At 43.3% G+C, this 10920-nt stretch overlaps 1 pseudogene; it reads left to right on the top strand.

The window, feature by feature from the left end:
• Positions 1–2113: 2113 nt before the first annotated feature.
• LOC146193321 (small subunit ribosomal RNA) lies at positions 2114–3004 on the top strand (annotated as a pseudogene; the record flags this gene model as incomplete).
• Between the last annotated feature and the right edge of the window lie 7916 nt (positions 3005–10920).

The following is a 10920-nucleotide window of genomic DNA, read 5'->3' as shown; positions in this document are numbered from 1 at the left end:
CTTGCTGGTTCTTTCTCCATATTATTTTTAAATTGGCAAAAATTCAAAAATATCAAAATATGACAATTTTTACTCGAATTTGAAAACTACCGCATCTTGCATATTTATCAAATTCTCCTCAAAGCAATTCTAGGTAGATTATAAACATCAGATACTAAAATGTATTCCACTATGTACACTTAAGATATTAACAAATACATATATACGTGAACTAATGTTGTTATTCTATTCAAGCCCTTAAAGCTATTCCTTAAGGAGTAGGCGTCCAAAGTCCGATTTAGTATTGCATTTTATCTCATGCAATATCGAGAGCCTTCTCAATGCTTGTAAAGTAGCTTTTTACTTATTGGTAGTTTTGATGAAGGCTTAAATTGGAATAAATTCGCTAATTCTGAAAATTTCATGGGAGAACTAAGTGTCTGTTGATATTTCTATATCCTGCATTTCTTTTGTTGCAAGAAGCTGTGCTATTCAGTCCAGTTCTTAATCATATTATTTCATTTCTCCTTTATGAAAGAAATTGACAATACTCTATTCTTGATCACCATTTTTCTAGTGTGGACATAATTACATTCATAAGCAAAATGCTTAGCAGCATGACAGTTTAGGTGGAATTTTACATTTCTTTAGAGCAGCAGCCCGAATGAGACGAGATGATGAGAATTCTTCTTGACAGAGCCGTCTAGCCCAGAAAAAAAGCGAGCCAACACGGAGCGAATCCGCCGTCCACCTAAACTGCAGTTTACGTACGCTTTGCAAGTTAGGTGGACGGCGGGTTCGCTCCATGTTGTCTTCCCTTTTCTTTCTGGGCTATATGGCTCTGTAAACAAGAATACATGTTTTCTCGGCTCATTCGCGCTGCTGCTATAATAAAATATAAACTTTTACCTATACTCTCATGCTTCAAATTGTTTTGTTATGATTGTAACTATGTGCACATTAGAAAAATAGTATTCAAGAATAGAGTATTGTCAACTTTTGTGGTAAGGAGAAACGAAATAATATAATTAAGAACTAGATTGAATAGCAGAGCTCCTTGCAACAAGAGAAATGCAGGATAGAGAGAGTTCAACAGACACTTGTGTTCTCCCATGAAATTGCCAAAAATAGGGAATTTATTCCATTTTAAGCATTCATCAACACTACTAACAAGCAGAAAATTACTTTACGAGCATTGATAAGGCAATGGATATTGCAAGAGGTAAAATGTAACTAAATTCAGCAAATACTAAATCGTATTTCTGAAACCTACTCCTTACGGGGAAGCCATAAGCACTTCTATAGAGAGACAACATGTGTTAAGTAGTTTATTATTTTAATATTTTTAGTTGACATATTTCAATTATTTTAGAACCTGATGTTTATAAAGTACTTTTGGTTGTTTTTATGCGACTTTGATAAGAAGGGAGATGCTGTAGTTCTTTAACTTGGAGTCAAAGTTGTGCTTTTTGGTTGGTTGGTTAGTTCATAGGAAGGGAAAGGCGCAGTATCTGTCACACTTGCTCTGTGGACACCTGAACCACGCCGTAAGGGAAAGGATGAAGGTGGGAGTGAAAGTGGATAGAGAGAAAGGGAGGTCGTAGTGGAGGGCTACGGACTAATTTCGACCACCTGGGGATCTTTAACGTGCGCTGACATCGCACAGCACACGGGGGTGTAGAGGCGGCAGACCAACACGCTGTCTCGACCCCACGGCATTCGTCTGCAGCCTCATCCGCGTCTGCGATGGGGGCTGGTTGTCGGACGACGCTGTTTCCACAGTGTTTTGAGGTGTGTTCCGTGCTGTCCGGAACTCGATTCCGAGCAAGTGCGCCGAAGACGCGGGCGTGTCCCGTCGTCTGGCGGCTTGGCCGTATCGGCAACGCAGCAAGCGCTGTCCGGTGCACGAACGCCACGGCCTCGTGCCGCGTGCGCACCGGTGAGCGCGTTACAAATGTTTCTGCCCAAAGGCACGTGCTCTCTTGCCGCGCGACGAGATCCGGCCCCACGGGGCGGACGTCGCAGCGAGCTCGAACGACGCACAAAATAAGATGCGTCGCGCGCTGGGGCGCCTAAAGGCGGCTTCGAAAGCGCTGCGACAAAGGCACCCGTGGCGGGGTATTGCCTATGCATCTACCTGGTTGATCCTGCCAGTAATCATATGCTTGTCTCAAAGATTAAGCCATGCATGTCTAAGTACATGCCGAAATAAGGCGAAATCGCGAATGGCTCATTAAATCAGTTATGGTTCCTTAGATCGTTTCTTTCTACTTGGACAACTGTGGGAATTCTAGAGCTAATATATGCATTGAACCTGAAGGCCTTTGGCTGACGGGCGCTTTTATTAGACCAAGACCCATCGGGTTCTGCCCGTACTTTGTGGTGACTCTGGATAACTTTGTGCTGATCGCATGGCCATGAGCCGGCGACGTTTCTTTCAAGTGTCTGCCTTATCAACTTTCGATGGTAGGTTACTTGCCTACCATGGTTGTTACGGGTAACGGAGAATCAGGGTTCGATTCCGGAGAGGGAGCCTGAGAAACGGCTACCACATCCAAGGAAGGCAGCAGGCGCGCAAATTACCCACTCCCGGCACGGGGAGGTAGTGACGAAAAATAACAATACGGGACTCTTTTGAGGCCCCGTAATTGAAATGAGTACACTCTAAATCCTTTAACGAGGATCAATTGGAGGGCATGTCTCTGTGCCAGCAGCCGCGGTAATTCCAGCTCCAATAGCGTATACTAAAGCTGCTGCGGTTAAAAAGCTCGTAGTTGGATCTCAGTTCCAGACGAGTAGTGCATCTACCCGATGCGACGGCTCGTACTGAACATCATGCCGGTCCTCTCTTGGTGCCCTTCATTGGTGCGTCTCGAGGTGGCCTGCGCTTTTACTTAAAAAAAAAAATAGAGTGCTTTTTTCAATAATTTTGAATTTCGGCCGATTTAAAGATATTATGGAGGAAGAACAAAACAGCCTAGAGCTTGAAAATCTCTTAGTAATAGAGAACTTGTCTGGATAATACAAAGTAAAAATTTTTTGTAGCAAAAATTTCTTAGGTCGTGCCAGAATGTTGGGAAGAATATTGACACTTTTCAAAAGCAGTGCTCAGTTTTGCACATAAGTATAAATTTCTTAACCATTTCTAGATGGCTCTTGACTATTTAACTGCAGCTGTATTACCTGTTTCTTTCTAGAAACATGCCAGCATTGAACCTGCTTTAGATGCCGAGTTATCCTCTACCCCATATTGTTGTTTTCCCTGCTGTTGCCATCTTTTCATTGTGTTTTTTGGCTAATGGGTCTGCCCAGGCTAAGGTGATATAAAATAATACCCAAGCAAGCATTCTTTTGCTCCTAGTTCTCCCCACTGTCCTCACCTCCATTCCTCAGTTTTCTTATTGGGAAGCAAATGTTTCTTTTTCCCTGCCAGTGATTCTATGCTGTGCAGATGAAGACAATCCTCTTGTCAAAATTTTGGCTTGGCTTGCAAACTGAGGCTTTTTTGCTGCCCTTTTTCAATTCTCTTTCATAATATGTAGCCACCTTATTCTTGTTCTACCCTGGATCATCTTGCAACAAATAAGTTGTATGTGATGTGCAGGTAATGGCAATACTTTATGGGCCACTACAGCCCAAAAAGGAGTCTGTAATCCGAAAAACTTACAGTAATCTTATTAATCGACATACAAAGTAAAGCCATAAATAAAAACTTATCTAAAGGACTGAAGACATTCCATGTAGAGGTATTGAACGTCATTTGGTTTCGTGGTATTTTGTCTTCAGGGTTTGTTATCAGCTTTGCCATCACTAGTATTTCAAATTGTATTGTGGAGAAGAAAATACTTCCTTTAGAGCTATGGTGATAAAGTAATGAGCAAGAGAAGCGCCAAAGAGCCTATGAACTGTTGGCAAGAGCAGGTGGCACACTTTATCTGCGGGTCAAGTAGTTTCCCTGTCATAAACATGAAAAAGCTAAAATTCTGCTTTCAAGAAAACGTTAATTTTTAAAATGTGCAGTATTTACCCACATACCTATTTGTCAGCATTCCACCTGCACTCATGCAATTTTTCTGCTCCAGAACAAATAAGTGACATCTCTAAATGATTTGCAGATTACTAATGACAAGGTAATTGTGTCGTGTTTGTTTTCTTCAACATTTAATTTAAATTACAACCATATTGACATGAGTAATTTGAAATAATTAGAAAACATGAGAGCTGCCAATTTCGAAACAGCAGTTATGCTGCCTTTACCGAAAACTTACATTTGGCTAAAACAACTATTGCATGCATAAATATCAAACATGCCATTTGTAAAGTTAACATCCTTTGTGTTACAATGAAATAATTGATAGCATTTCAGTAGCATTAAAGAGAGTGAGTTTGAAGGAATACCTCTTAAGTAATCCGTACTGATGCAATATTTATTGCCACCGCAGGACTCATGTTGAAGCTACTCCTGTCAGCATATACTCTTGAGAAAACATTGAAGATGTTGACCTGGTGCATATCCAGGTGAACCGTGAAAAGCTGTTCTGTGTGACAAGTAGAGACTGGCAGCTGTTTTGTCTACCAACATGATCTGCAACGTCTAGTATGACTGCCGGCTATTCAACTCGTGTTCTAGAATGCCTCTTGTTTCATTATGCATTCAAATTTTTATGTGCTAGAAGTTGTATGTTGTGCTACTTTTTCATGAATTTACTTGATTTTTTTCTGTATATGTACACAATGTCTAGCCATTCCTGTTGGAGAGGTTGCAGTTCAATAAATAATTGATGAAATATTTTGCTATGATATGACTTTACCTCGTGATATAAACTGGGATAAATTGCAGACATTCCTCCATCCTAAGTAATTTTTAAATTTCCAAACCTATAAACCAACCAAATAGTTTGCTTATAGTGTGAATAAACTTCGCTACCAAAACTGCAGGTGTCATTTGTATGCAGACATGGGCACCCTCATGAGGGTGAACACTCGTGATGGCGTCCTCACCCTCACCTCGTGAGGATTTGATTCAGTGAGGTGAAGGCGAGGGAGGATCGGCACTGAAATATTCGTGAGGACGAGGGTGACAGAGGGCAGAGGAGGTGAGGTGCGGGTGAGGAAGGGAAAGACAGAGTGATTGAGGGGAGATGGCAAACCTTCCACAAAAAGCATAGTTTCTGTATAGTAAGAAAAAGCACACGGCAACACGAAAGGCACGAGTGACCACACACTTTCTCCTCCATTAGGGTTGCGTTGTATAGAAAACAGATGGAACGGGGCACAGGCGCTGCAGTAAAAAGAAGCAGGAACGAAAGCCACAAAGTTGCCTCGGTGCTTGTGGGGAAGTGAAGTCTAAAAACGACACTAGAGAGCTGCAGGGAGTCACCGAAAGCGATGTCGCTGTTTCCAGCCTCACGGAACAGGACGGGACCGGGGAAATACACAGGACAGCCGTTTCTAACTTCTAATGTTTCTTTGCTATTCAAGAAGCAGGTCCAGAAAAAAAAAGCACGTCCGAAAGAGCTGGAACGCGCAGTAGAAAGGTTGAACAAAAGACCGAGGTGGGGTGATCTTATCTGCTGCGACCCTGCCACACGTTTTGTTTTTCTCCCTCCTTCAGAGTGGCTTGCATGAGTAATCGACTTATGAGAAGTATTTCTTGATAGCGTTTCGCGACTGTCTAGTTAGCAAGAATTTACATACAACTTTCATAAAAAGTGTATATTACAATTCGCAACAAAACCAACGGAAAATAAACAGCAGTGAAATTGTGCTTAAAAGAGCTCCAATAAAATAAACCACACTTCAATATTCGATGCAATCTTTGTCATCTGTTTGCAGAAACAAGCAGAATTTTCTTATTTCTTTTATTATTAGTTGCTTTGTTGTGAATAATCATATCGTGCATTAATATGTGTGGCACGTAATTACAATACATTGTTTTTTTTTCTGTAATTTCTATAACATTAGATTTTAGTTTATCTATCTTCTTAAGGTAGTTTTCTTTAGATGGGTCTTAATGTCGTTGGTGAAGTAATAGCCTGTGAGCATTGAGCGCAATTTCACGAAAGAGTTGTTTCATTTCCAGTACTCAAAGATTGTGTTCGCATTTCGTGTTAACATGTTGAAGTTCTGTACCGGAGTAAGGTTCTCCTATTCTTTATTTGAGTTTAATATCCGTTCTGTAGTCAGGTTATGTTTAATGCAGCGTAATACCCGACGATCGTAAGGTATTATGTTATGACAGACTCGCGCATTACAGGGGTATGACAATGCCGAACCGGATTCTGTGAATCTTTGCCGAATGCGCTTCCGGGTTGGCTTCAGCTATGAGGTGCCAACACAAGGGTGCTTTCAGTTCTTAGATACATTTGTTGCTGTTCGCAAAATCAAAGCGTGCTGGTGGTATGAGCCTCGCTAAAAAAGAAGGTATTTTAAACCACCAGTCAAGTTTCGAAAGGTATTGCTAAAAAACTACCTGCATGCCGCTCTTGACAAATCGTGCCTACATGAAATGATACATATCATAGATGTTTGGCTGCAAACACTGATCACTGCAGGATTTACTGTAAGTTGGTTGCCCTTTTTTAAAGGGCCTTGCTATTGATGCTAGGGATGCAAAGGAGCACCGCTGAGCTGAAGAAGCGCAAAGTACGAGACCTGTTGCCATTCCATATTACTATCAAATTTTCCACGGCTTAAAAAATGTGGCTCAGAAAGGTGACGTCCTTGTAGTCATCCCTGCACCAAAAATATTGGCTGATGTGTGCAATATGATGCAGGGAAAGCACAAGCAGGGATGTAGCATCAAGTGCGTAGGCAGGTTTGTTCCGTGGAAGAGTGCGTTTGTTTACCGTACACGGCTGCCCTATGCCAAACGCTACATAGAACAAATTGGACGTTGCAAAAGCGGCACACTTCAGGAGCTGCACACACGAGTAGGCGCACTGGCGGGAGGGAAGGAAAGGGGGGGGGGAGGGGCAACTAGACGTCTATAATTGCCGCCACTGCATCAGAATCGAGGCATGCGACTCGATTCCATGAAACGACAATCTTGAAATAGTTCGCGCCTAAACTCAGCAGAAAAGTATACGAAGCATACTGCATTAAGATGGAATTCACCACTTGTGTTAACAACTAATTGAGGCCTTGATCGCCTTATCCGATAACTTAAGGAGTTTCAGTATCCCACACATGTCAGCGTGTCAGTCTTCTTAGTTTGCCATTACTTTGCCAAGATCAGCTTCACTGTATTGGATGGACCATGTTTACGTCGGCTTTCAACGGCTTCTTATCCAAAGCATGGTTTCCTGTGGTTGGTACGCCACGATATATAAAGCGAAAAAGTGATGCTGGTTCAATGCTGCAGAAATAACGCAACCGCTGAAATGAAATTTTAACTGACACATAGTAGGGCTTATATCGAGGAAAGCTACAAAGCGTCTCTTCAGACTCGGTGATAGAGATCCGCACGGGCAGGGCCCGACCCGCCGTGGAGTGTTTTTTATTTATTGAGATTGGGGGGGGGGGGGGGATAGGGTGACATCGAAGTCCAGCCCTCCAAGACGCTTGGATCTTGAGTACAGGCGGTAATTTTAGCTTACAACTTAATGAGATCGTTTTAATAAGTATCCCAACAAGAGACTGTATGCCTGCCGCCAACGCTAGAGTCGCACCATAGAGCACCTGTCTCGCATACTGTTAAAATGTCTGCCAGGTCTGAACAAATTTAGAAAGACTTCGGGGAAGAAAGCTTCGAGGGTTTGCGTGATACCTGCTTTCGAACGCTTCCCTTCAGTGCCTAACACTCACTCTAAGACTAACGCAATAAAGCAGACCAGCTAATTCAATTTCAATCCAATCAAATCCAATTCCATGTAGTCCTTGGATCTCTAGCTGGCAGATTGAATTTATGACAGTACTGCTTTTTGTATTCTGCTTAGCCATTTCTGTGAAGGGAAAGAGACCTCCTTTCATGCGCGAATTCTCCGTGCTGTGTAAGAAATTGTTCGCTTATCGTGTGAGCGAGATGTCTGCTTTCAGATGTCCCTTTTTCTGCCTTATGCCAAACACACGTATACACCATGTGTGTGTTGCTAAACAAACTAGAAACGAAGCAACGAAACTCGTACTAGGCCGGGAAGATGTTTCATTCGGCGGGCTACAGTGTTCTAGAAGGCTGTCGCCGGAGCGTTGTTAGCAGAGGCGCACCTCAGCCTGCGTACACGAGAGCTTTTCGTGGCGGCGCTTCATTTGAAGACTGACTCGGCGCTGCTGGGAGGCGCCAGATAAAGCACAAAGCAAGTAAGTGTGCGTCGGGCTTTGCCCCCTGTGGTAATGCGCCGACGACAGACTATACTCCCTTCACAGCGAGGGCAGCTGTCAATAGGAAAACTGTAAAAAAAAAAAAACTCTTCTGCGGGGCGGGCAGACCACGAACGCTGGTCCATGGTCGGGCTCAAGCAGCGGCTGTGGCTGGTCTTATCAGATCTCCCTGAGGTGCCGGGTGGAGACATGGGTGCATGTGGCAGTAGTGCTCTCAGAAATGTACACACACGTCCACCGCCGTTCGTTTCTTTCCCGCTCTCTCTGTCCAAAGGGTCTTCAGTCCATTCCCCCCCCCCCCCACAAAAAAAAAAAACAGCGAACGGCAGAAACGGCTGGGGAAGCCCTTCAGTTTGTGTTGCTGTGTGCTTTCGATCAGACCACTCAAGTTGTTGACGCTTATGGTAAAAACAACGCATTAGTGCGCTGTTGCAAATTATATATGCTCAAGGACGTCTGTGTACAATGTGCGCAAATAAGTTTCCATTGCGGCAGTGCCCGAGAATATTTTCGGCAAATGCGTGGTCCAAGTGAAAATTTCATTCATGCAGGTTCAAGTTGAGTTTCATTTTTTTGCGGCTCTTGCCTTCTCAGTGTGGGCAATTCGGTTCTCGGATTTTGCATATGCGAGTACGGATTGTCCGGAATTAAGAAGATCAGCTAGGAAATGTGGGCTTAGGCGAACTGATACAGAGTGCCGATTCCGTCAAGTTGGCCCGTATGTGTTGCTTGTCTGTCCCCGTTCTAAGAGCTCCTTTTTTTGGTAAGCGAATTTAGGTTTAAGCACACAATCCAGGAAGCATAATCAAACCTTACGCACGAAATGCTGACCTGTTCACTTTCCACGTCGTACTGCTCTAGTTAGGCGCTGTCTCGTTCTGTTCTCTTATAACTTTAATAGAAATTAAAAAAAAAATCAATTAAGCTTAAGCTCTTCTGAGGCGGCGTTCGCGAAATTCAGAAGCGCAACAGAGTTACGCCTACCCCCCTCGGCGAAGCGAATAAGGGTCAGGAGCCACTGACCCCCTCAAAATTTATGCTTCAGTGTGATAGCGTTTTCCTGTTACTTGAATCACATTGTTCTGTTGCCAATATGCCGTGATGCCTCCTGCCTTCTCCAGCTGCGACTGGCTAGAAGTTCGCATCTCCTCCAGCCTCATGCGGTGTAGAGTATTTCGTCTATCTCCTTCAAACATATCAAGTGGGAACTTGGCGTACAGGTTCGCCCGGTAAACTATGCCAGTTGTTATTTTCCTTCCTCATGGAAGTTTCGCCTTTGATTGACAAGCCTATGACACTGTCCAAATTGTTTTTTTGCACTTTTCACAGCCCCTGGTTTCCTAGTGCAGTGCATATCTCATTCTCTGCAGCTGTCGGAACAAGTACCAGATGGCTCTTGCCAGTGATTCGCTACAGGATGAACGCAGCCACGCAGTTTATTTAAGTCCATTGTTAGCTCTGAGAAATTCGGATTGCTAAATAATCAGCTCGGCTTGACACCACCGAATACAGACGCAGAGAAGAATATTTTGCGCCTACTTCAACTCAGTATAACGTTGACATAGATCGAAAATAATGAACAGAGCTAGAATATAAAACTGCTGAACATGAGGTTGAGGGTGAGGGAGGGCAAACGAAATAAGGGTGAGTGAGGGTCAGCAATATTTTTTAGGTGAGGTTGAGGGCGGAGGGAGGACCAGGAAAATTTTTAATGTGAGGGTGAGGGAGGACCGCCGATTGGAAAATGAGGGCGAGCGAGGAAAGGCCAAAATGAGGGCATTTGCCCATCTCTGTTGGTATGTGATTGTAAAACTTCCTTTGAGTAAAATGTTGTCAAGTGTGTATTTGCCTTTGCTGCACTCAATTTCACTTGAGTTCGCAGGAATTGCCTTGCCCTGTTGATATGTTCTTACGCAGCACACTTGTCTCAACAGGTGCCAAACATCTCCATGGCATGCAAAGATAGGCCTTCAAATGGGGCAGTATACATGTCTAATTCTGCCTCCACAAAAATTACATGTGCCTAGAACATTATATATAGGACAAATATTTATTGTTAGATGCTTATAGGGTGCTACACATAGACGCGTCCTGAATTAGAAGCCTGGGATTGTCTGGCAGGAAATATTTGCACATTAGAATTCTTAGGACCATATTCTTTGTTTGCATTGTTTTTGCCCACAACGTATTGGTACAAACACAGGAACGCCCTGTCAATGCTACAGGAAAGACATCTCGGCAATGCTTTACCCAGTGCCGAGGAAAGTGAAAATGACACTTCGGACAGGTGAGGGGTGCATGAAAACTGATATTCAAAGCATTAATGCATCCCTGACCTGTATGAAATGTCATTTTCACTTTCTCCTGCACTGGATAAAGCATTGCAGAGATGTGTGTTCGGTTGCCAGTCAGCATAGATGAGGAGTTTACCAGTAAGTTTAGGGCGAAAACAATTCAAACTAAAAATATTGGCCAACAGGATTCTATATTTGTGTATACATTTCCCGCCAAGCATCAATCCCAGGCTTCTGCTTCAGATTGAATCTATGTGGAGCACCCTTTTAGCACCCATTTGGTTAGGGTGCGAAGGAAACACTGCACCCTTAGACAAAGGTGCAACCA

The sequence above is a fragment of the Amblyomma maculatum genome, chromosome 4 (genome assembly GCF_055883805.1).
Source record: "Amblyomma maculatum isolate TAMU_Amacu chromosome 4, ASM5588380v1, whole genome shotgun sequence".
Taxonomy (NCBI): Eukaryota; Metazoa; Arthropoda; class Arachnida; order Ixodida; family Ixodidae; genus Amblyomma; species Amblyomma maculatum.
Note: the sequence above shows the minus strand (reverse complement) of the source record. Positions and strands in the feature narration are given on the sequence as shown.